The 21,916-nt window shown below is 46.6% G+C and overlaps 1 long non-coding RNA gene across 1 annotated transcript; it reads left to right on the top strand.

Annotated features, from left to right (window-relative positions):
- The first annotated feature begins 2,498 nt into the window (after window positions 1-2,498).
- Window positions 2,499-21,890, top strand: LOC129037536 (uncharacterized). The gene is made up of 3 exons (XR_008502837.1): window positions 2,499-2,809; window positions 19,985-20,091; window positions 21,351-21,890. It is a non-coding gene; the product is annotated as an uncharacterized LOC129037536 (long non-coding RNA).
- Window positions 21,891-21,916: the final 26 nt, after the last annotated feature.

The raw sequence follows: 21,916 nt of genomic DNA, 5'->3' as shown, positions 1-21,916 counted from the left end.
GGCCCATCTGGTGTCCAGAGCTGCCGGCAAATGGGGCCAATGACAGTGAGGTCAGTGATGGTACTGTCTTCTGGAAAGGCCACGTGGGGAGGCTTGGCAATGGCCAGCCCCCTGGGCACAGATGGTGAGGAGGGCCGGGTGGCAGATGCCGGGCTGGGCAGGTGGGATTGTGGAGGGGCAGCAGTCATTACTTGTTGCTTGCTCTCTCGGCTCTCTTCCCTCCGGTTTGTAGACTCGGGGTACTAAGCAGACATACGCTTTGCATGGCTGGTGTTCACCATCACAGCCGCTGCAGGCTGGGAGAGCTCCATTAGAAAGGTTTTAATGAGCTCCTCCTAACTGCCAGTGCCTTCCATCTAGTGATTCATTCACTCTCATCCCACAAGCATTTATTAAGTACCTGCTATGTCCCAACGAAGGTGCAAGGATGCTTAACCATTTGGGAGCCAAAAGTGATGATAATATAAATCTCTTTTTTTGGCCAAGCCGGAGAGCAGTGGCAATTCGGATTCTTTGTGGGAAAACCCTCACATCCCCATCTTTAATGAAGGCAGATAGCACACAACAGATCTGCAGCACAATAGGTGCTTATCATCAGAAGCATTTTCATCAAAGTATTTTCAAGGTCTTTAAAACTACTCAACAGCCCCCCAGGGTAGGGCGATTTCAGGCATCTGGATAACATGTGTTTGGTGTCTAAGGCAGTCGGCAGTTAGCAGATGCTGAAGGAAACCTGGCGATGTGAAAATTGTCATTATTTTGTCACCAGAAAAAGTGAAGCTGAGGGCTGGAGGGCAAGGGAGAAGTTAAACCAGGAGTGAAATCACACTCCCATGTACACTCACACAAGGAGAATGAGATTCCACCTCCCTCTTGATGCACCAGCCCAGCCCTGCAGGTGAGTGGGAGGTGGTGTGAGAGGGCCCCCCCAACCCCGGCAAGGGCAGAACACCTGGAAGAAGACTTGACTCTGTTTCCTTTTGTGCCCTTCCCACGTCTCCCCCCCGCTGCCCGCTGCCCGCTGCCCTGACTAACGTGGGCTTGGATCATGAAATGATTTGGCTCTGTGTCCCCACCCACATCTGAATTATCACTCCCGTAATCCCAGTGGGAGGTAATCGAATCATGGGGCGGGTCTTTCCCCTGCTGTTCTCGCGATAGTGAGTAAGTCTCAGGAGATCTGATGGTTTTATGAAGGGTAGTTCCCTGCACAAGCTCTCTTGCCTGCCACCATGTAAGATGTGCCTTTGCTCCTCCTTCACCTTCCACCATGATTGGGAGGCCTCCCCCACCATGTGGAACTGTGAGTCCAGTAAACTCTTTTTCTTTATAAATTACCCAGTCTTGAGTATTTCTTCATAGCAGTGTGAAAATGGATTAATACAGATCATGATCCCTGCCACAGCCTTTCTTGAGTGTGGTCTACTGGGCCCTTCATTGTCTAAATCTGCCTCACATCTGAGTTTTGACTGAGCATCTGTCACTCTTTCCAGGGGCCACCTCTCTCTATTCACACATACACACAGGCACAAACGTGCACACACACACACACACACGTGTGCATGCACCCCACTAAAGCAACACCAACCTGTTGGCCCAGGCCTGGCCCTCTCACTCCCCAATGCCCTCCCCTCCCCTTCTCAGGCCTGATGTCAGCCTCAATTCCACCAGCAAGCTTTTTTCAGGAAACTGCAACTCCTTCCAGTCAAAATACAGCATTTTTCTTTATGCCCCACATCCTCAATGCACAGATGATGAGAGACAGACAGATAACTGTCTTCTCCCAGTTTAGTTAGTGAGACAAAGAAATACAATTTCCTGCCAAGTCTAAGCACCCTCTAGACCTGCACAGTCTTCCAGCCATCCAATCGAGGCCTAGGCCTGTGCCCATCAGAAGTGACACCGAATGAGCGTTTCCCGTGAGCCCAGTGCTCTTCGGGCACTAAGACACTCAGTCCTCAAACAGCCTGCCCAGGTGGGTGCTGTTATCACCTCCACTACACAGAGGAAGACGTGCGAGGCACAGAGAGGTTAAGTCACTTTCCCGCTGTCACAGAGCTGGCAAGTGGCGGAGACTGGATTTGAACCTAGGCAGCTCTAGAGCTCGCTCTCCTAACCAGAATCCAAAAGGCCTTGCCTCACCAAGGGTCCCCATTCCCAGACCTCCGTCACCCAACAGTGCTTATGACACTGGGTTTACCATAGTTATCTATGCTGCGTAACAACCATCCCACATTTGATGGCATCAGACAAGCACCATTTTCCCATGCCCAGGGATTCTGCAGGTCAGGAGTTTGGAGAGGATGAAGCCTCAGCCGGGAAGCTGTGAATGGCCATGGCTGGCATCCTCCGGGGGCTTCCTCCCTCTTAACCCCTTGTCTGGGAAGCCAGGTTCATCCAAGCCTGTGTATGAGCCCCGGTGCCTGGCTGCTTCCTGTACATTGGGCTTCTCACAGCACAGAGGCAGAGTTCTGAGCAGGAGCTCCCTGAAGGGAAGGTTCCAAGGGAACCAGGCCTCAGCATCAGGCCTGTTCTGCCCTGGCCTCAGATTGCACCGCTACACCAGCATGATTCTACCCGATCCTATTAGTCACAAGGGAGCCACAGGCCAGCCTGGGTTCCCAGGGATGGAGAGACTCCGCTTCTGCATGGGGGAATGACGCGGTCATACTGCAGAAGAACACGAGTGTAGGAGGCAGTGTCGTGGCCATTTTCGGTAAACACAACCTGCTGCTCACCCGCCTTGCCCAAGTCTACCTCTTCCAGAAACTTCTGTGTCCCAATTAGGGTTCACCTTGAGGTCCTAAAGGTATTGACTGCTTACTTCATTGATCACATTGTCCCTGTGAATGGAAAACCGTGACTTCGGGCTACCATATGAGCATTCCATGGTAGCCAGAGTGGCCTGACCCCCTAGTGGTGCTAGTGGGGATGACGCTGGAACTGACAGTGGCCTCCCTCTTGTGTTGTTGTGGCATCTTTCCTGGCAATTGGGTGATCAGAAGACAACTGCATTTCTGACCCAAAGCTCTTACAACTTGCAATTGCTTAGGGGGTCGGAGGCAGATCACCTGAGGTTGGGAGTTCGAGACCAGCCTGACCAATGTGGAGAAACCCCATCTCTACTAAAAATACAAATTAGCCAGGCGTGGTGGCGCATGCCTGTAATCCCAGCTACTCGGGAGGCTGAAGTAGGAGAATCACTTGAACCCAGGAGGCAGAGGTTGTGGTGAGCCGAGATCACGGCATTGAACTCCAGCCTGGGCAACAAGAGCCAAACTCCATCTCAAAAAAAAAAAAAGAGAACTTGAGCTTTCAGGTTATCATTTGACCATTGACCAAAAACAAGCAGCATTTGTGCTGTGGGTGGGGTGGGGAGGGGGTGGAAATGGTACAGAATCTTATATTTGTTCAGCTGCTTTATTTATTTATTTTTTTTTTGGTGGCCCCTGGATGAAGAATGGAGATGCAGGCTTGCTGTGTGGCTATAACTGATTTAATACTCAAAAAAAAGGACCAAGAGTCAAAAGCATTTTCTCAAAGTACTCACTACTTTTAAATGACTCTCTAGAGGGAGAGGAAAGGAGGTTTCCTCCAACTCTGCTTTCCCTGGCCTTTGAGTGGTGTGGAAAGAGCCATACGTCCTCACAAATGGTATTCAAAATATGTTTGGCAGCAACTTTTTTATGAAAACGCACAAAAGCTGGAGCTAGTACACTGAAATATTAAATACACTTCAATATTTTAGATACTCCTGAAATGCCAACTGACCAAACCAGTCTTTTTTCCCAATTGGTTGTGGAACTCACAACGATCAAGTTTAAGCAATGTATTCATAACTGAGCATTGACCCCAGGAGATGCCCACTGCCCCAGTCGGGAGGGAGCCACGACTTCTGTGCAAGGACGTGGCCATGATTGTGTTTTCTTGGAGCCTGCTTCCTAGAGGTGAGCTGACTTTTGTTCCAAGAGGACAGGACAGGCCGGGCACGGTGGCTCACACCTGTAATCCCAGCACTTTGGGAGACAAGGGTGGGCAGATCACCTGAGGTCAGTTCAAGACCAGCCCGGCCAACATGGAGAAACCCCGTCTCTACTAAAAATATAAAAATTAGCTGGCGTGGTGGCACATGCCTGTAATCCCAGCTACTCGGGAGGCTAAGGCAGGAGATTCACTTGAACCCAGAGGCAGAGGTTGCAGTGAGCAGAGATAGCACCACTACTTCAGCCTGGGAGACAGGAGTGAGACTCTGTCTCAAAAACAAACAAACAAACAAAAAGACCCCAAGAGGACAGGACCAAAGAGTGAGGTGTGTGTTGTTGTGCTGGGCACGCCACCTTTGTGTCGACCAGGAGCCTCAGATCTCGGTGACTTTGGGTGCGTTACTTCACTTCTCATCTGTAAAATAGGAGGTAATAGTGATACTTACCCCATGGGGCTGCTGGGCAGGAGGCTGTTGAATGGCTTAATGTAAGTGAAATGTTTTGAATATTCCTTGGCATAAAAGAGCTTCTTGCACCTGTTGTACCATCAATGCTCACCTGTCACAGCTAGCAATGGCATTTTGACAAGATAGTCGTTCTCACCTGGCTCCTCAGGGAAATGAGGTTCACACAAACATGCAAACACACACGCAAGCCAACAGGGGGGCCTCCTAGCACACACAGGCCCCTGCACTCAATAGGTGCTCAATCAATGCAGTTGGCCCTGTGGTTAGCTAGTCTGCAGACTGGAAGGGTCACAGCTGGCCACTAACACTAAGGACCCATGGGGAGCCTCTAGGCTCTTGGATTCTTCTAGAGCTCCCTTCATCCCAGAAGTGGTTTTCTTCTACTTCTCTTATGCCAGGAAACAATGCTCTTCTCTCCAGGACAGGCTCCAGGCCTCAGGGACTCCAGCTGGTGTCGGAACCAAGTGAGCGTCTGTGCCGTTTGCCGACCACCTGGCTGACGTGGTAGCTTCTGCAGGCTGCACTACCCCTAAAGGAGCTGACTTTTGTCGCTACAGTTTTTATGGCAGAGATTTTGGAGAGTTTTTAAATTTTATTATATTTTATTTTTATTACAAAAACTTCACTGATTTTTATTTTTAACATAAAATAACTTTTTTTTTTCTTTTTTTGAGAAGGGATCTCACTCTGTCACCCAGGCTGGAGTGCAGTAGCTTGATCTCGGCTCACTGCTCTATCTCCGCCTCCTGGGTTCAAGCGATTCTCGTGCTTCAACCTCCTGAGTAGCTGGGATTACAGGCACCCACTACCACGCCCAGCTAATTTCTGTATTTTTAGTAGAGATGGGGTTTTGCCATGTTGGCCAAGCTGGTCTCAAACTCCTGACCTCGTCATCCACCCACCTCGGCCTCCTAAAGTGCTGGGATTACAGGCATGAGACACTGCGCCCGGCCAATAACTTTCATGTGGAATAATGGCTAACTTACAAAAGATTTGCAAGAAACATAAAAACTTCCCACATACTCTTCACCCATACATACTAATTGTTTTTGTTTATTTGTTTGTTTTTGAGACAGAGTCTCGCTCTTGTCACTCAGGCTGGAGTACAATGGCCCAATTTTGGCTCACTGCAACCTCTGCCTCCCAGGTTCAAGTGATTCTCCTGCCTCAGCCTCCTGAGTAGCTGGGATCACAGACACGTACCACCAAACCCAGTTAATTTTTGTATTTTTAGTAGATACGGGGTTTCACCATGTTGGCCAGGCTGGTCTCAAACTCCTGAACTCAGGTGATCCACCTGCCTCAGCCTCCCAAAGTGCTGGGATTACAGGTGCAAGCCACCACGCCTGGCCTGGATATACTAATTGTCAACATTTTGCTGCATTTGGCCACATCATCTCTGTTTCTCTATATAAATACACATCTCTTTTTCTTCCTGATCCATTTAGGAGCAGATTACAGACATCATACCCTTTACTCCTAAGTATTTCCACATAGATCTCCAACAAACAAGAGTGTTCTCTCACATAACCACAGGGCAGTTATCTGAGCCAGGAAATTTCTCATTGCTGGAATGTGGTTACCTGGTTACCAAGTGACCCAATGATGTCTTCATAGCATTTTTCTTCCAGTCCAGGATCCAAACCAGGATCATACATCATGTTTAGTGGCCAATTCTCTTTGGTCTCCCTTCATCTGACACCGTCTTTTAGCTTTGCTTGTCTTGCACGACACTGATATTTTTGCAGGAGCCACAGAAGTTGTTACTGAAGAGAATCGTATGGAAGATCTGGGATGCCCTTCCCCAGATTCTTTGCCCCATGGAGCCATCTGAGGTCTCCTTGTTACTAGATTTGAGTTTGCTGGGAATAGACAATGAAGTCTCTGTTCCTTGTGTGTCCCATCACAGGCACGTGATGTCAGTTGGGCTCAGTCCCCCGCACCCCCGACCCGTTGTTTTTTTTTTTTTTTTTTTTTTTTGAGACGAAGTCTTGCTCTTGTTACCCAGGCTGGAGTGCAATGGCATGATCTCAGCTCACCGCAACCTCCATCTCCTGGGTTCAAGCAATTCTCCTGCCTCAGTCTCCCGTATAGCTGGGATTACAGGCACTCGCCACAATACCCAGCTAATTTTTTTGTATTTTTGGTAGAGACAGGGTTTCACCATATTGGCCAGGCTGACCCCAGGTGATCTGTCCGTCTCGGCCTCCCAAAGTGCTGGGATTACAGGCATGAGCCACGGCACCCGGCCTCAGTCCCCTCTTAGTGACAACGTTGACTTGAGTTGAAGGTGGTGTCTGCCAGCTGTGCTACAATCTTCTCTTTTCCATTGTAACTAACAGGTCATCTGTGGGAGGGACTTTGAGACTAGGTCAATGTCTCCTTCCTCCCCAACCTGGCAACCAAGAGCTTTAGCATTTCTTAAGGATTCTTGCTGGACTTGGTGACCAATTATGGTTGTAAAACAGTGGCTTCTCTAAGCCTATTCTCCCTTCTGTGATGATTAGTTGGCTTTCCACTATGAGGAAGAGCTTCCCCTTCTTCATTCACTCATTCATGATCATTATGGACACACGGATTCTTACGCATTTGGATGGGCTGCCATTCATCACTGTCATTATGTATTCTGATTCTCTAACTGTCTCGGATCTGGTCAGTGGGAGCTCCTCAGTTGGCCCCTGTGCCCTTTGAAAAGGCCTCCTTTATTTCTTTCAGCGTTTCCTTAATTTCTGGCACTGCAAGATGCTCCAGGCTCATGTTTTTCTTTCTCTTCCTGGAATGACCATTTCTCCGAGGAGCTCTGGTTCCTTTCACTGGAGAATGGCCTTCAAAAGCTGCAGTGTGGATGCTGGATGTGCTCAGTCCTGTGAGAGTCTTAACCTGGAGTCTGAATATGGGCTACAGGGATCCATGAACCCACTGAGATTGCATACTCAACTCTGTGTGTGTTTATATTTTTCCAAGCTAAGGAGGACAGCTGCTTTTATCAAATTCACAAGAGATCTGAGATCCGAATCTGGCTAAGAATCTTTGTTCTATTGGACCAGAATTTCTTTTATTGTAAAACCCAATTTTTGGCCAGGTGCAGTGGCTCACACCTGTAATCCCAGCACTTTGGGAGGCCAAGGAGGGTGAGTCATTTGAGGTCAGGAATTCTAGATCAGGCTGGCCAACATGGCAAAACCCCGTCTCTACTAAAAATACAAAACTTAGCCAGGCATGGTGGCATGTGTCTGTAATCCCAGCTACTAGGGAGGCTGAGGCAGGAGGATTGCTTGAACCCGAGAATTAGAGGTTAAAGTGAGCCAAGACTGCACCACTGCACTCCAGCCTGGGCAAAAGAGCAAGACTCTATCTCAAAAAAAATAAAATAAAATAATAAAAAAATAAAAATTTTTTTGGCCTTTTTTTTTTTTTTTTTTTTTTTTTTTTGCTGGAGTTAAGCTCTTGTTGCCCAGGCTGGAGTGCAGTGGTGCGATCTTGGCTCAGCACAACCTCCACCTCCTGGGTTCAAGCAATTCTCCTGCCTCAGCCTCCTGAGTAGCTGAGATTACAGGTATGTGCCACCACGCCCAGATAATTTTGTATTTTTAGTGGAGACGGGGTTTCTCCATGTTGGTCAGGCTGGTCTCGAACTCCCAACCTCAAGTGATCCACCCCCCTCAGCCTCCCAAAGTGCTGGGATTACAGAAGTAAGCCACCGTGCCCAGCTATTTTTTTTTTTTTTTTTTTTTTTTTTTTTTGCCTTTCTTAATTAATACTGACAACCCGCGTTGGGGTGGGAATGGGAGGACAGAGAAAGCAGAAGGTGGACATGTCCTGTTGGCTAAAGGAAGAAAAGCCATTCTTTTTTAAATAATAATAATAATAATAATAATAATTTTTTGTTTTTGAGACAGAGTTTTGCTCTTGTTGCCCAGGCTGGAGTGCAATGGCATGATCTCGGCTCACTGCAACCTCCTCTGCCTCCTGGGTTCAAGCGATTCTCCTGCCTCAGCCTCCCGAGTAGCTGGGATTACAGGCATGCACTGCCACGCGTGGCTAATTTTGTATTTTTAGCAGAGACGGGGTTTCTCCATGTTGGTCAGGCTGGTCTCAAACTCCCGACCTCAGGTGATCCACCCTCCTCGGCCTCCCAAAGTGCTGGGATTACAGGTGTGAGCCACCATGCCTGGCCAAAAAACCAATTTTTTGAGACATAATTCCCCTACCTTAAATTTTACCCATTTAAAGTGTACAATTCAGGCCCAGTTTAGTGGCACAAAGCTGCAGTCCCAGCTACTGAGAAGGCTGAGGAGGGAGGATCACTTGAGCTCAAGAGTTCAAGGCAAGCCTGGGCAACACAGCGAGACCCTGTCTTTACAAAAAGTAAAAAGTAAATTAGCCAGGGGTGGTGGCACTCACCTGTAGTTCCAGCTACTTTGGAGGCTTAGGAGGAAGGATTTCTTGAACCCTGGGGTTCGAGGCTGCAGTGAGCCATGATCATTCCACTGCACTCCAGCCTGGGCAACTGGCCCCATCTCTGAAAAATAAAAAATAAAGTGAACAATTTAATGGCTTTAAATATAGCCACATGGGTGTATCACCTGAGGTCAGGAGTTCAGACAAGCCTGACCAATATGGTGAAACCCCATCTCTACTAAAAATACAAAAATTAGCCACGTGTGCTGGCGGGCTTCTGTAGTCCCAGCTACTCAGGAGGCTGAGACAGGAGAATCACTTGAACCTGGGAGCCGGAGGTTGCAGTGAGCCGAGATCATGCCACTGCACTCCAGCCTAGACGACAGAGTGAGACTCCATCTCAATAAAATAAAATCACTATAGCCACAGATATGTGCAACCATCACTACAGTCAGTTTTAGAACATTTTCATCACCACAAAGAGAAACCTCATACCCTTTAGCTATTTCATCTCATTCCCCCATCTCCCCAGCCCTGAGCAACCATGAATCTACTTTCTGTCTCTAGAGATTTGCCCACTGTAGACATTTCATACAATGAAATCATATAATATGTGGTCTTCTGTGACTATCTGCTTTCAGCTAGCTTAAGATTTTTAAGGTTCATCCATACTGTGGCATGTATCAGTACTTTATTCCTTCTTAAGGTGAAATCATATTCCATTGGATGGAGATAGTACATTCTGCGTAGCTGCTCATCCACTGATGGACATTTGGATTGTTTCCACCTTTTGGCTATTGTGAATAATGCTGCTATAGACATTTATGTACAAATTTTTGCCTAAACACCTATTTTCAATTTGGGGGGTATACACCTAAAGTGGAATTCCTGGGCCATATGGAAATCCAGTGTTACAAGACTTCCAATTTCTCCATATCTTTGCTAACGCTCGTTTTCTGTTGGGTTTTGTTTATTGTTTTATAGCTATCCTAGTGCGAAGTGATATTTCATTGTTGTTTTGATTTGCATTTCCCTAGTGGTTAGTGATATTGAACATTTTCTCATTTGCTTGTTGAGGTCATTTCTATATCATCTTTGGGAAAATGTCCACACAAGTCCTTTGCACATTTTCTTTTTTTTCTTTCTTTTTTTTTTTTTTTTGGAGACAGAATCTCACTCTGTCACCCAGGCTGGAGTGCAGTGGTATGATCTCAGCTCACTGCAGCCTCTGCCTCCTGAGTTTGAGTGATTCTCCTGCCTCAGCCTCCAGAGTAGCTGGGACTACAGGGGTGCACCACCACACCCGGGTAATGTTTTTCTTTTCTTTTTTTGAGACAGAGTTTTGCTCTTGTCACCCAGGCTGTAGTGCAATGGCTCAATTTCAGCTCACTGCAACCTCCGCCTCCCGGGTTCAAGCGATTCTCCTGTCTCGGCCTCCTGAGTAGCTGGGATTACAGGCATGCGCAACCATGCCCAGCTAATTTTTGTATGATTAGTGGAGACGAGGTTTCACCATGTTGGCCAGGCTAGTCTAGAACTCCTGACCTCAGGTGATCCACCTGCCTCAGCCTCCCAAGTGCTGGGATTATAGGTGTGAGCCACCACGCCCAGCCAATTTTTGTGTTTTTAGTATCAACGAGGTTTCACCATGTTGGCCGGGGTGGTCTCAAACTCCTGACCTCAAGTGATCCACCTGCCTTGGCCTCCCAAAGTGCTGGGATTACAGGTGTGAACCACTGCACCCAGCCCCTTTGCCCATTTTTGAGTTGGGTTGTTGGTCTTATAGTTGTTGAGTTGTAAGAGTTCTTTACGTATTCTGTATGTAGACCCTCATCAGATACATGGTTTCCAGATATTTTCTCTCATTCTGTGGGTTGTCTTTTCATTTTCTTGATGGTATCATTTGATGGAAAAAAAGATTTTGATTGTGGTAAAGTCCAATCTACCTATTTTTTTCTTTTGTTTCTTGTGTTTTTGGTGCCTTATCTCAGAAGCCATTGCCAAATCCAGTGTCGTGGTTTTCCCTATATTTTCTTCTAAGTGTTTTAGAGGTTTAGCTCTTACAATTAAATCTTTGGTCCTTAAGTTAATTTTTGTATAGGTGTAAGTTATGGGTCTAAAATGCATTCTTTTGCATGTGGCTCTCCAGTTGTTTCAGCACCATTTGTTAAAAAAACATTCTTTCCCCATTGAATGGTCTTGGCATTCTTGTTGAAATTCAGTTGACCATAGACACATGGATTTATTTCTGGACTCTCAGTTCTGTTCCATTGGTCTATATGTCTATCCTATGCCAGTGCCAAACTGCTTTGATTACCATTGCTTTGCAGCATGTTTTGTGATCAGGAGGTGTGAGTCTTCTTACTTTGTTCTTCTTTTTCAAAATTGTTTGGGCTATTCTGGATAAACTATCTTTTTTTCTTTTTAATTTATTCTTGTAGAGACAGGGTCTTGCTATGTTGCCCAGGGTGGTCTCAAGCTCCTGGCCTCAAGCAATCCTCCTGCCTCAGCCTCCCAAAGTGGTGGGATTACAGGTGTGAGCCTGGCCTATAAGCTATTTTTTTATGCAAAATAAATATCAGGGCTTTATCTGAATAGCAAGTGTGCATGTAATTATTTGAGTGGCTTGCTTTTTATTAGTTTGCTGCAAAAGTAATTGCAGTTTTTGCCATTGAAATAGCAAACCCACAATTACTTTTGCACCTACCTAATAAATTGTTTTATTGGTATGTTTAGTTATCTTACATTTTAATCATTTTATTGACATTTCTGTCCATGGTTGTGCTCATCAGTTTATACCTACAGAATATTATAGATAGATAGGGCCGAGCACAGTGGCTCACCACTGTAATCCCAGCATTCTGGGAGGCCGAGGTGGGTGGATCACTAGAGGTCAGGAATTCGACACCAGCCTGGCCAACATGCTGAAACCCTGTCTCTACTGAAAATACAAAAATTAGCCGGGTGTGGTAGCTCATGCCTGTAATCCCAACTACATAGGAGGCTGAGGCAGGAGAATCACTTGAACACAGGAGGCGGAGGTTGCAGTGAGCTGAGATAGCGTCACTGCACTCCAGCCTGGGTGACAGAGCGAGACTCTGTCTCAAAAAAAATAATAATAAGATAAAATAAATAAAGACAGATAGATAAAAAGAGAGAGAGAATGAATTTGCAATGTACCTCTGGACTGTAAAACAGAAATTTGCACACATGTGGAGGTTGGGGACTTGCAGGGCTAGAGGATACTTCAACCCAAAGTGTTTGCTTGGCTGAGCCAGTAATAAGTAACAGGGATCCAGGGAAGACCTGTGGCTCCATTTACAGAAATTAACCAGAGTTCACAAATCCCAGAGATTCCAAAAGTCAATCAACCCTGAAATCTGCTCCCCAGGCATCCACACCCTCCTGCCCCCCCTTGCCCTAGGCCTCGTGCTTTCCTGCCGCATTTTCCAGCTGAGTTGACACTGGGGCTGTGAGCCGAAGAGGAAACCCACCTCCACGGGGTTTAGAACTCCAGCTCTGGTTTTGCCGGTAACCATTCTAAACCTTGTTTCCCACAGTCCTCATTCAAACCTGGGTGGAGTCAGGAGGTGGGGGCGGGGGAAGGGGCAAGGGCAGCATCTGGCAGGATAAGCAGGGGCGGAGCATCCCTGTTTTCTTCTATGTGTTGTGGTGCTAAGTTTGGTGATTTTCCAGAAAGACTGACAAGACTCAATAGCAAGTTATATGCATGGCTAACATTTATTCCAGCAAAGGATGCAGAGAAAAAGCCACAGGAAAAGATACAAATTGTTTGCGTTCCAGAACAGTCCAGCTCAGGCTCCTTCATGCCTCCTCATCTGAGACCACTCAGAATGTGGTTTTTGTCTGGCAGAGAACTCCAAGGACATGTGTGGAAGACCCGGGGAAACCCATGCCAGTCTCAGGGTCCAAGGTTTTTTGGGTGGTTGATCACATAGACACATTCTGCTTAGCTATCAGCTATGCCAAGTGAAACTCAGGACCCCAGCAGTGAAACCACGTACACATCATCAATCTTGATGTTTGTGCAAACTATCCTGACAAGCTGGTTGCATGTGGCCCATTCCTCCAGGGGTATAGAGCAAAATCATTAATCACAGACATCAAAACCTTCCTGGGGACTGCACTCACCAGGGCTGGCCAAGGGTCATTGTTCTAGGCTGCCCTGGAGACACGCAAGGAGCAAGCAAGACCTGCCAGCCTGGCTCTTTCTTCACATCTCAATGGTCTAAGTGGCCACTGCTTAGTTACGATTGATCTAGACGACTTGGAGCTTGGATTCAAGCTCAGGAAGCTACTGACCACTGGGTTTCATTGCTGTGGCTGTGGTAAAGTGAAATGGGAGAACAGTGTAGTAAAGAAGCACACAGATGGCCTGGTTGCAAAGCCCTACTTTGTGTGCATCCTTAAGAAAAGCACATCAGGCCAGACGTGGTGTCTCACGCCTATAATCCCAGCACTTTGGGAGGCTGAGGTGGGCAGATCACCTGAGGTTAGGAGTTCGAGACCAGCCTGGCCAACATGGTGAAACCCCATCTCTACTAAAAATACCAAAAATTAGCTGGGCGTAGTGGCAGGTGCCTATAATCCCAGCTACTCAGGAGGCTGAGACAGGAGAATCGCTTGAACCCGGGAGGTGGAGGTTGCAGTTAGCAGAGATCATGTCATTGCACTCCAGCCTGGGCAACAAGAGCGAAACTCTGTCTCAAAAGAGAGAGAGAGAGAGAGAAAGAGAGAAGGAAAGAAAGAAAGGAAAAGAAGGAAGGAAGGAAGGAAGGAAGGAGAAAGAAAAGAAAAGAAAAAGAAAGAAAGAAGGGAAGGAAGGAAGGAAGAAAGAAAGAAGAGAGGGAGGGAGGGAGGAAGTGAGGGAGGGAAGGAGGGAAAGAAAGAGAGAAAGAGAGAAAGAGGAAAGGCAAGGCAAGGAAAGCACATCAGGCTGGGCACAGGGGCTCACACCTGTAATCCCAACACTTTGGGAGGCTGAGGCAGGCAGATCACTGGAGGCCAGGAGTTCGAGACCAACCTGGCCAATGTGGTGAAACCCCCATCTCTACTAAAAATACAAAAGTTAGCCAGGCATGGTGGCACATGCCTGTAATTCCAGCAACTTGGGCGGCTGAAGCAAGAGACTAGCTTGAACCTGGGAGGTGGAGGTTGCAGTGAGCTGAGATTGTGCCACTGCACTCCAGCCTGGGCAACAGAGTGAGACTCATTTTCAAAAAAACAGAGAAGCACACCATCCCTCCATGTCTACAGTCTAATGTATCCCATCCAAGGGAAGGTTTGTGAAACTGCTGTGTTGGGATGTGCAATGCGAGCTCTCGTTCCCACTGCAATGCTGTCCAGCAGTTGTCCCTCCTGCTTTGGCCCCTCCTATCTGAGAGGATCTGGAAATCCATAATCTCCACTTAAAGACGGATTCAGGAAATCAGACCCAACCTCCCTAGGCCATTTGCTGATCTTTTGTTAGAGGATTGAATGCTGCTAAACTTACCCTACTTGGCATTTTCTATTTGGACAAAAATCTCTTTGCTTCTTGGATGAGTCTGTAAATCCAGTTGGTCTCATTTATTGGTAATATATTAAAATGCTGAAAAGAATTCTTTATTTACTGGCAGGGGGCATTCATTGGGCAAATATTTACTGAGCATTTCAGATAATCATTATTATGATTGTTGTTCAGCAAATATTTATTGGATGCATGTTCTGTGCAAGGTACCATTGACAAACAGGAACACAGGAGATAGAGTGGATTAGATAGACACCATGGCTCTGCACATGAGATTCCCATCTGTCTGCTAAGGAGGGTGACCAGCTGTCCTGGTGTGCTCGGAATTGAGGGGGTTTCTGGGATGCGGTACTTTCAGTGCTGAACCAAATCTGGCCTAGCACAAACTAGACAAGTTGGTGGCCCCACTTAGCAGACAGCTGGTCACCCTCTTGCTGAGACAGACACTAAAGAACTAACCTCATGGTTATTTATTCCTTGGAATTGTTATCGGTATTGTGAAGGGAGTGCAGAGTGCTGTGAGGGCTTCTAAAAGATCGAGAACACAGCCCCACTGAAGCCACTGCCTCTGGTAGCCCCCTGGAACCACCCTCTAGGACCTAGACTGCTTTTTGGGGCTCACAGGGTGGGCCCCTGAGGCCTGTTGCCGCTGGAACCAAGGCCAGAGCTTCCTGTGGTATTCTAGAACAGCAATGCCCCAAATGTTCCGGCAGAGGCCACTGCCACTGTGGATCTGCCCTGGCTTCCCCGGAGCCTGGTAGGGTCTCAGCAGAACACTCCCCACCACCCGGAGGAGTCTTTCTCCGTGATGGGGCCATGCTGCCCTCCACTCCACAGTGCCAGGGAGGTTTGTGTGGGTAAGAGAGGCTGCACTGGACTGAAATTGTGTCCCAAGAACTCATGTCTTTCCTGGAACTTCACACTATGAACTTATTTGAAAAGAAGATCGTGGTGTATGTAATTAGTTAAATTATCATTATTATTACTGAGATAGAGTCTTGCTCTGTCACCCAGGCTGGAGTGCAGTGGCGCCATCTGCTCACTGAAAACTCCACCTCTTGGGTTCAAGCGATTCTCCTGCCTCAGCTTCCTGAGTAGTTGGGAGTACAGGCACATGCCACCATGCCTGGCTAATTTTTGTATTTTTAGTAGAGATGGGGTTTCACCATGTTGGCCAGGCATATCTCAAACTCCTGACCTCAAGTGACCCACCCGCCTCAGCCTCCCATAGTGCTGGGATTACAGGTGTGAGCCACCGCACCCGGCCGCCTTTTTTCTTCAGCATTCCCCTTGAGTACCAGTTACTGCAAAGACCTCAGGAGTCAGGAGTTTGAGACCCCAGGCTGGTCTCAAACTCCCGACCTCAAGTGATCTGCCCTCCATGGCCTCCCAAAGTGCTGGGATTACAGGTGTGAGTCACCACACTCAGCTGTAATTAGTTAAGTTAGGTCACGGTCATAGTTGTGCAGGATGGACCCTTAATCCAATATGACTATCCAAGATACCCAGAGATAGTCACACAGGGAAGAACGCCACATGGAAACAGAAGCAGAGATTCGAGAGACTTCGAGAAACAGAAGATTCGAGAGATGCAGCTGCAAGCCAAGGAATGCTAATGCTTGCTGGCAACCACTAGAAGCTAGGAAGAAGCCAGGAGAAATCTTTTCTGGAGGCTTCAGAGAGCACAGCCCTGCCAGCATCTTGATTTTGGACTTCTGGCCTCCAGAACTGTGAAAGAATAAATTTCTGTCATGTTAAGCCACCCAGTTTGGGGTACTTTTTTAAGGACAGTTTTAGGAAACTAACACAGCCTAAGGAAACGAACATTGCTGTTCCAAAAGCTGATAGATTATCGAGAACCAAGCTCTCTTCCCCGTTGCATCCCCTTCCCAAAAGCCCCCTCAGTGGGTTCCAGAAGCACCCCCAACCCTGCCAGTCACCCAGACACAGCCCTCACCGGGCTGGGCATGAGCAGAGAATGACCACACCCTCTCCCTACGCTCAGTGATGCCTGCCCCACACACTTTATATTTTCCCTTATTTTGAAAGTTATCCATAAAATAATGTCTATGTTTTATAATCAGAAGGAAAAGGTTTAAATGAGCAAACAGATTCTCTTTTGGCAAAACATACACAGGTTTCCTATTTCTGCCCCTCGTAGCCATAGAGTGGACAAACATTATTATTTTCTAACCAATTTATTTTGTCTTGAATTATTTATCTATTATAAAATGAGCTGTTCAGGAAGTAAAATCTAGACTCTTTCTTTCTATCTTTCTCTTTCTCTCTTTCTTTCTCTTTCTGTCTGTCTGTCTCTCTCTTTTTCTCTTTTCTCTCTTGCTTTCTTTCTTTCCTTTCTTTTCCTTTGGCATCTGGGGTTGTGTCCTGACTCCTCTTAAGTCGGGCAGGGCTGAGCTGTACAATCTGTTCAACGCACCTCTCCACAGCTGTGCTAACCCAGGTGACCTGCTTACACCGGCTTTTCCTCTTTAATCCCTGAGTTGAGGATGGAAAACACTGACTGTTCTGATTTCATTAAGCGGGCAGATGGTATTTGCTAATCACGTAGACAGTCTCTTGAAGACGCCTGTTAAAATGAATGCTGTTCAACATGTTTGGTTCTGATTTACCACATCCCATATATGGAAACATGAAGGCAGAGAGGACCCTGAGAAAAACTGCAATGCTGATGAAGTATCACTCGGCCCTTTTCGTTTCATTCACTGGCTAATCATGAGATGTAGGGAGTGTCCAGCCTTTTCCATGTGTCGGGTATGCAGACAGGATGGAATGTGGTCTATGTATTAGTGAGGCTCCCATTATCGAGGAAGGGTGCAGGGCATACCTGGGACTCCAGATACACCTGGGACAAAGCCAGGCTCCCTCTCCAGTGCTCATCTCCGCCTCTGTCTGAATTCCATCCCTCCTACTCTAGCCTTGCTCTTCCACAAGCAAGGACCCTCCAGGGGAAGAATGTGCTGCTTCCTCTCAAGCCCAGAAATCCCAGGGAAGGGCTCTAATAGGCCCCAGTAGGGTCAGGTGCCCAGCTCTGACCAATCAGTGGTGGTCACGTGGGGAGAGTCTGTTAGATCATGGCAGCTCTCTTTCGAGCCACGTGGTTTTGGTGGGAAGAAGGAACAGCTCCCAGAAGAAGGTTGACTATTACCCTCAGCAGACAAAAGAGTCAATGTCTGCCACATCCCTGCTCCAGCAATCTCCAGCTACCTGGGGCAAGGGTCAATTAAGGAAGGTGAGGAGTGCTATGACCACCATATGCACAAGGGCGTCTGTTAACAGGGAAAGCTGAGTTCTTCTCTTTAACACTGGCCACCACTGGCTCTCTTTCACCCAAAGTTTGACAATAAAACTGAATAGCGAAAGTAGAGGTGGAGAGCCAGTGTTGCAAGAGAGGCTTAGTGCAGTGGGGAATTCCAGCTGACAGGGAAAGACAGAGAGAGAGAGAGAGAGAGAGTGAGTGAGTGTGTGTGTGTGTGTGTGTGTGTGTGTGTACAGGGGTATTGAAGAGCTTATTCTCCTTAAAAATCCCAGTTATCTGATATAAAGCATTTTTTCCCAAATTACATGAACTCAATGAATCATGAGCAAACATACAAACTGAAATTGAGGTTCATTCTACAAAATGACCAGTAGTCACCAAAAGTGTTAAGGTCATGAAAAACAAAGACACTAGGAACTGTCACAGATTGGAGGAGATGAAGGAGACCAACAATAAAGGACCCTGGATTGTATCCTGGAATAGAAAAAGGATATTAGGGCCGGGCATGGTGGCTCATGCCTGTAATCCCAACACTTTGGGAGGCCGAGGTGGGCAGATCACCTGATGTCAGGAGTTTGAGAACAGCCTGGCCAACATGGTGAAACCCTGTCTCTACTAAAAATACAAAAATTAGCTGGACATGGTGGTTCAGGCCTGTAATCCCATCTACTCAGGAGGCTGAGGCAGGAGAATCGCTTGAACCTGGGAGATGGAGGTTGCAGTGAGCCAAGATTGTTCTACTACACTCTAGCATGGGTGACAGAGCAAGACTTTCTCAAAAAAAAACAAAAGAAAGAAAGAAAAGGATGTTAGGTAGCATACCAAAGGTCCCCACAACAACACTCAGGTTCAGTGAATCACTAGAAGGACTCACAGAACTTTAAAAAGCTGTCATGCTCACAGTTATGGTTTATTACAGTAAAGGATACAGATTAAAGTTAGCATGGAACAGGGCACAGAGGGCAGAATCCAGGAGAGACAAACACCAGTTTCTGGTTGTCTTCGCCCAGAGAAACTGTACAGACAGCACTTAATTCTCCTAGCAGTGATGTGTGACAACACACAGAAAGTATTGCCAACCAAGAAAGCTCACTCAAAGCCTGGGGCTCAGGTTTTTTATTAGGAGTCAGTTTAGAGGCATGGAACACCTCCATAGCTGACCTTAGTTACTCAGTCTGCAGCCCCTCAAGAGGTCAAACAGATAGAGCAAGACCCAAGGCTCCCCACCATAAATCACACTGTTAATACCGACTATCTGACAGGGCCCAAGGGCCCAAGTAAACAAAGAGTCTCATCAGGCAGGATATTTCAAGGGCTTAGAGTTTTTCTCCCAGAAGGTAGTCAAGGGCCAGTCCTTTCTCTGGGAGATGCAGGGTTTGAACACCCCAAGCCTGCTGAGTTAATCCTTTACTTCACAGGGAGAAAACTGGGTAATTCAAATAAGTCTGTAGCTTAGTTAATAGTCTTGTATCAAAGTTTTTCCTCAGGGTTTGAGCATTGTACCATAGTTACATACATTTATAACATTATAGGTAGCTAGATAATGGATATATATATGAACTCTCTATACTATTTTTGTAAATTTCTGTTAAGTCTAAAATTATATCAAAATAAAATGTTAAAAATATTCATGGGAGGCCAGGCGTGGTGGCTCACGCCTGTAATCCCAGCACTTTGGGAGGCCGAGGCAGGCAGATCACCTGAGGTCAGGAGTTCGAGACCAGCCTGGCCAACATGGGGAAACCCCATCTCTACTTAAAATACAAAAATTAGCCGGGCGTGATGGCAGGTGCCTATAACCCCAGATACTTGGGAGGCTGAGGCAGGAGAATCACTTGAATCTGGGAGGTAGAGGTTGCAGTGAGCCAAGGTAAGGTCATGCCAGTGCATTCCAGCCTGGGTGACAGAGAGAGACTCTGTCAAAAAAAAAAAAAAAAATCCATGGGAACATGGACAAGCAATGAAAGAAATAAGAAAATATATTATTTGTGTCTATCTGGCCCCCTCACCTCATTTTCTCATGGAGTGGAGCCCAATCAATGACTAATTCCAACTCAGGTGTTCACAGCAAAATTCATCACTTACTGCGCATCTGTTGTATGGATGAGGACTCTGACAGCTTCCTGGAGGAATTGCTAAATAAGCATCGTCTTTGCAGAAATCAAATCACCAGATAATCTTTCTGATCCTCAGTTTCCCCTTTCTCACAAATGGGAATGAAAATTCTGATGAACTAATAAAGTATGCTACCAATGGAAGATTGCTGTTAAGAATGTCTTTAGACTCAAGTGTCATCCACACTAATACCTGTCTGTCATTCTGCCAGTGCGTTTCTCTTCTACAGCTCTCTTTTTGGGGATGTCGCCAATAATCTATATTTCAACAAGATGGATAAAGCTGTGAAAAGGATCGGATTCTGCCCAGGACTTCAAGGTGACATACTTTCCCTTTACTTCTGGAGAGGGTATTCTGTACCTCTTTAGGTTTGTCTTATCCTTGTCTTTCCCCCACTGAAATGTAAGCTGAAAGGAAACAGAGAACCTTGTCTGTCCCAGGCTTTGCTGTAGCTTCTGCACCTAGAACAGTGCCTGGCACTCAATAGATCCAGGTTAAAGGAATGACTGAGTTTCTCTTGGCCATTAAACCCTTAGTATTGGTATGGCTTCTAATAGCTCTGCCAGAATTTATACACTCCTGGATTGTTCCAGGAATTGGAGGACTACTCTGTGCAGATGTTTAAAACTAATATCTCTCAATATTTCAAACCCCATACCAGTGTAGTGGCTATGAAAGAAAGAAGTTACTTTTTTTTTTTGGAGACAGAGACTTGCTTTGTCACCCAGGTTGGAGTGCAGTGGCGCAATCTCATCTCACTGCAACTGCCACCTCCCAGGCTCAGGTGATTCTCATTGCCTCAGTCTCCCAAATAGGTGGGAATATAGGCATGCATCACCACACCAGGCTAATTTTTTGTTTCCTTGTTTGTTTGTTTGTTTTTGCATTTTTAGTAGAAACAGGGTTTCACCATGTCGGCCAGGCTGGTCTCAAATACTTGGCCTCAAGTGATCTGCCAGCCTCAGCCTCCCAAAGTGTTGTAATTACAGGCATGAGCCACCGCACCTGACAAGTTCCTTCTTTTTTTTTTTTTTTTTAATCGGACATAACCAACTGTTGCAGGAACAGCCCAAGTCCAAACAAGGGCATAAAAATGAGAAGCGCAAGAATTTTCAGACAGGCCTCCCATTATAGACTGCACGACTGGGAAAGACTGATCATACTAACAGTGCGAGGCTAGCTGACTTTTCCCTCCAATTTCCTTCCATAATTGCTTATCTGTTTTTTTGGTTTTTTTTTTTTTGAGACGGAGTCTCGCTCTGTTGCCCAGACTGGAGTGCAGTGGCGCGATCTCGGCTCGCTCACTGCAAGCTCCACCTCCCGGGTTCACGCTGTTCTCCTGCCTCAGCCTCCCAAGTAGCTGGGACTACAGGTGCCCGCCACCACGCCCGGCGAATTTTTTTGTATTTTTAGTAGAGACGGGGTTACACCATGTTGGCCAGGATGGTCTCAATCTCCTGACCTCGTGATCCGCCCACCTTGGCCTTCCAAAGTGCTGGGATTACAGGCTTGAGCCACCCTGCCCGGCCCATAATTGCTTATCTTGGGTGGTTTTACACCAATGCTTTGTCAAACAGTATGTGACCTCAGCAGAACTGACCAATACATTACTGGAGCAGAATAATCAGTCTTGAAATAAACCCATGGATAAAGGATGGATTGTCCAATAAATGACATTACGACAATTAGGTAAGCATTTGGGAAAACAAATGAAGTTTTGTTACACCATATATGTTATGGATTGAATCGTGTCCTCCCAAAAGATACGTTGAAGTTCTAACCCCTGGTACCAGTGCACGTGGCCTTTTTGGAAATAGGGTCTCTGCAGTCGTAATCAAGTTAAGATGAGGTCTTTAGGAGGGCCCTAATCCAATATGACTGACATCTTTATAAGAAGAGGAAAAGAGACACACACACACAAAGAGGATGCCGTGTGAAGACAGAGGGGCCGAGGCTCAAGTGATTCTTCTATAAGTCAAAGATTGCTGGTGACATCAAAGTGAAGAGAAAGCGGTGGAACAGATAGACGCTCCCTTGGAGCCCTTCAAGAAAGCACAGCCCTGCTGCCTCCTTGCAAACAGAACCATGAAAGAATACATTTCTGCTGTTTTAAGTCACTCAGTTTGTGGTGATTTGTTATAAC

The sequence above is a fragment of the Pongo pygmaeus genome, chromosome 4 (genome assembly GCF_028885625.2).
Source record: "Pongo pygmaeus isolate AG05252 chromosome 4, NHGRI_mPonPyg2-v2.0_pri, whole genome shotgun sequence".
Taxonomy (NCBI): Eukaryota; Metazoa; Chordata; class Mammalia; order Primates; family Hominidae; genus Pongo; species Pongo pygmaeus.
Note: the sequence above shows the minus strand (reverse complement) of the source record. Positions and strands in the feature narration are given on the sequence as shown.